Raw genomic sequence first — 4,811 nt, 5'->3', positions numbered from 1 at the left:
CCCAAATCCCACGGCTGGTGGGTGTCCTTATAAGAAGAAGAATAGACACATACATAGAGGAGAAGGCCAAGTGAGATGGAGACAGAGGTTGGAGGGATTCAGCCACAAGCCAAGGATGCCTGGAGATGCCAGAAACGGCAAGAGGCTGGAAGGGTCCTCCTCTAAAGCCCCAGAGGGAGTGGAACCCCACCGACACCTGGATTTGGGACTCTGGCCTCTAGGACTGTGAGAGGATACACTCCTGTTGTTTCCAGCCACAGATTTTGTGATAATTGTTTATGGCAGCCACAAGAAATTAGTATGATCGCTCACTGGATTCTCACAGAAAAGCTATGTTCAAAAAGCAGTTAGGACCTTGTTGTTTACCGATTTTATATATGGTAGTATGTATCTGCAAATCCCAAACTCCTAATTTATCCCTCTTTACTGCTTTACCCTCTGGTTACTGTAAGTTTGTTTTCTATGTCTGGGGGTCTGTTTCTGTTTTATAAATAGGTTCATTTGTATCATTTTTTTTTAGATCCCACAAATAAGTGATATTATATGATATTCAATAACTTGTAATAACTTACAATGAAAATGAATGTAAAATAGAATATATATAATATATATATATGTAGCTGAATCACTATGCTGTACACCAGAAGCTGCCCCATGCTACCTTAAGGTCTTTGATCATCAGGTTACCCCAGAGCCCCCTCCTTGTCCTGGGGGAAGCCCTCCGGACCCCGGGAGTGAGCCCAGCCCCTAGCCCCCTCCTCGCACTCTTTCGCACGGCATTAGATCTCTGAAACTCGGAGGGCAGCCTGCTCCTGGGGACGGTCTAGAGTGACAGGGGCAATGCCCAGTGGAGAGAGAGGGGTGGGCCAGCAGCTCCGGCCGTGGGGGGCAGGGACCCCGCCTCCACTAGGGACCAGCCCTAGACAAGCAGCAGCTTTCCCCTTTTCTCCTCTCCGTGACGGTATCCCTCAGTTTATTGTGACCCGAATTTGCTGAGCCTCTTCGGTGACAGCCTGGAATGGAAAGGAGCTTAGGTCTGGGTGAGGCTGGAGAGGATGATGAAGAGCTATTCCTGGAAAGGGGAGGGGCAGGTTCCGGCACAAAGGAAGGGAGAGGTGTCCTAGCAACTTTCCAAGAATTCTGAGGCCCCAGCGCCCCTGCTCAGAGCGGGCGCCTCCCTTCCAGAGGCCTCCTTCTCTCTCTCCCTCCTGTTTCATAATTGTGTCCACGGTGGGCCCTGTCCCACTGCACCTGATGAGTGAGTAGGAGTTAAGCCCCCGCCCAGAGAATGTCTAAAGTCCGCCCGGAGAACCTCACTGCCTCCAGGAGCTCAGGCTCCCCGGACATTGAGAAATTCTCAACATGACCACCAGGGGGCAGCCGCACGCAGAGCGCCTTCCTCCGCACTTGGAGACTGGCAGACACACCCCAGTATTTCTGGAAGTATCTGTGATACCCGGCTTTACTGACCTCAAGTAGATTGACACACCAGTGAGCCTGAGGGACCAATTGCTCTAAATCTGACTCTCTTTTGTATTTGGATTTAGATTGGTTTTATGTATCCAATGCATCTTGCTTACTTGAAGAATTTACCGCCCCTTATCAATCCATTCTTAGCTTTCTGTACATTTCTTTTGTCCTCAAGCCCTCATAGCCTTTGGTTACCTCCCTTAATCCGATTTAGTATTTATGTATCATTTGTGCCCATAGGGAAGTCATCTACTGATACGGATTTAAGATCGGGCGTCCTCTGGAGAGAGCCACACACATTAATCTGCGCTCAGCACAGCCTTGCCTGGAGATACAAAGGTTGTGCCATCTGTAACAGTTTTCCCTGCCTGTCAGCTTGTTTCTAATTCTTTTTGTGGCTACTGTCGTGTTACCACAGTATCCTGAGGGGAGACTGAATTTCAGAGCCAGGGCAATGACCATATTTCAAACCATATTCTTAGAACTTGCAATTTGGCTTGCTTTTGGCTCAGTCTGCCTTTTTCTTTTTCTTTCTTTCTCTTTTTTTTTTTTTTTTTTTGGAATGGCCCAGCTAGTCTGCTGATCACCTTACATCTTTCTAAGCAGACCTCTGGGTGTACAGTGCAGATGGTATTAGGGTCTTTTTTGAAATTAAACTGTCTGATATTAGTAAGTGTATCCTATAAAAGATGATCAAGTTGAGTTAGTGTATAGAAAAGAATAAAATCAGAGCTCTGTCATTCCTTCCCCACCTCCCAGGCCCCCAGGAGCCCTTGACCTGTTGGTGCAGCTGGAGGAGTGAGGGCTGGAAGTGATGCAAGCAGACCTCCTGCTGGCTTCCTCCTTCAGGCAACTGATGACCTTGGGTGTGTCCGTGGACCTCACTGAACCTCAGTTTTCTCAGCAGTTAAGTGACAGCCGTGGTCTAGTTAACCTTCAGAGAGCTTGCTCTCCAAGGCCGCGGTCCAGTGAATTAATTACACGTGGCATAGCTCATCCAGTGCCCTTTGCCCAGCCAGGCCAGGTGACCCCAGGAGAGGTGAGGTGCCAGGACATTCTTGGTGTTGGCTAGTGGACCGCAGCCCACGGTCAGCCGTCAGTCTTGTAGGAGGCTCAATCTGTCTGCTCAAAGAGTAGGTCCACCTCTCCTGGGCAGATTCCACAACGAATTCCAAGTGACTGCGGATCAGAATCAGCGTTATGATGCCCTCCCTTACACTGATAGAGAGTGAGGGGCCTGGCATCTGAATAGGATGTCCTGGTGGTGCCAGGGGAAGCCAGCCCAATGCAGCGACCCTTCACAGGGCTGGGGTCTGAGGGTCCACTGGCCAGGACCACACCTGCGGGATTGCTCCGCCCGCCTCTGCCACCATGGCCAGGCAGCCCTCCAGACTCAGGACCCTCCCCCTGACTCTGCTTTCTATCAAGTGTGGCCTGGAGCTGGCCCAGAGCTATTCTTTCTCTTTAAAGCATAGGTGGTTAAGTCAGTGGTCTTTGAGCAGAATTCAGTTCAAGGTCATATATTCTTTGGCCCAGACATTAAAAAAAAAATGGAACTAATTGCCAACATTTAAAAATCAGGGGATTTCAAATAAATATCCAGATTTCCAGCTTCTCTTAAAAACCCACAAGTCCCTCACGACGGTGCCTGAATTCGCAGCTGGCTGGGGACGCCTGGGATTCAGTGGCAGCCTCAGCCTCTCCCTTAGAAGGTCTGCCTCCAGCTCCACCTGGGGCTTTGCCACTTGCTTTCTGCCTGTAGGATCGCGGGCGTCGAGGGCAGAGTTCATCCACAGGCAATCTTACTTCCTTATTCCCGAGCCCCTGCGGCTGCCTCATCAGAGCCCCTCTAAGAACCCACATCCACATTTCAAAGGTATCATAGTGATATTAACAAAACATACACCACAGATCATGATAAAAGACTCTGGTGTTTTAAAGAAAGATGTTATTAATATCTCAAAAGACATGTTGTCTTATCCAGTGAATACATAAAACATTGCACACAAAATGCTGAGATTCTAGCTGGAAAGCACTCAGAGAAGTACTTGGCACGTAGCAGACACTGCAGCATGTTAAACTAAGTTTTTAAATATGGTAACAAGCATTTCAACACGTGAACATGTGAACACAAGAGGTTTGAGGGGTGCGGGGAAGTGAACTGAACGCCTGGTCCTCCAAGGACGGCGAGGACTAAAGCTCACGGGATCTCCCTGTGCCTTGAAGGTGGCAGGAATCTCGGGGGGGAGAGTGAACCGGTGATAAAGAGCCAGTCTGTGTGCCCGGAATACCCCAGCGGCCCGCCGCTGCGACTCACATTGCAGACCACGTGCGCTCTGGGTCCCTCTCCAAACCCAGCCGTCGGCCTGCGTTCCTTCACTAGGGGCCATCTGTGTCTGTCCCAGCAGGGAAGTCACATGGGGCCAGGAGATGCCAGCAGTCACAGGTGGGCTTAGAACCAAGAACGGATTTTCAGGTGGCCCAGGAACGTCCAAGATGGTGGGCAAAATGCTGTGTCTGTGTGCAATTTGGGAGCTGGGGGAGTGTCATTTGCTTTCATTAGATTTCCAAAGGGCTCTGACCCAAAGAATCACATGTCTCGAGGACTGTGGGAACCCCTGCCAGGCTTCTGCCCCAGAGATGGCCCATCAGGAACCCTGCCTCCAAGCCCGCAGAGGCACCCCTGTCCGTCATGTGAAGCAAGGACTGGAGGATGGCCAGTGATGCTTACCTGCTGCTGTTAATTTATATTCTGTGCCATTTTCTAACAAGGATGTTTTATTTAAGTATTCCACCCGCTTCAGGAATGCCCCAGCAGGACTGTTTTCAGGACGGTGCAGACGACCCGGAGCAGCCGGGGAAGAGGGCGGAGACCAAGGGTCCGCATCCTCCGTGGTTTCTCAGGACAGGCCAGGCTCATGAGGCTTCTTCCACTGCTGTGAGCACGTCCCCTGGTACCGTCCACACCTACCCCTGAATCCCCTTCCCACCTCTCAGCAAGGAGGGAAGCTTCCAAGGGGACCTCTGTCTCCGGAGGAGAAGGGACTGGAGGAAAGTGCTGTTGGGGGTGGGGGGGATAGGGGGAGAGGCACTGACTGAGCTCCCCGTGGCTGCTGGAACAAAGTAGCCCAACCTGAGCGGCTTCAAGCAATAGAAACCCTTCATCTTACAGTTCTGGGCACCAGAAATTTGAAACTGTGGTGTCATGGGGCCATGCTTCTTCTGAAAGCTGTCAGGGAGACTCGCTCCTGCCTCCCCCAGCTCCTAGTGGTAGCCATCAGCCCTTGGTGGTCCTTGATTGGCAGCTGCATCACTCCAGTCTCTGCCCAAATCGTCTCTTT

Source organism: Camelus ferus, chromosome 1 (genome assembly GCF_009834535.1).
Source record: "Camelus ferus isolate YT-003-E chromosome 1, BCGSAC_Cfer_1.0, whole genome shotgun sequence".
Classification (NCBI taxonomy): Eukaryota; Metazoa; Chordata; class Mammalia; order Artiodactyla; family Camelidae; genus Camelus; species Camelus ferus.
The sequence above is the reverse complement of the archived record's forward strand: the minus strand, read 5'-3'. Positions refer to the sequence as shown.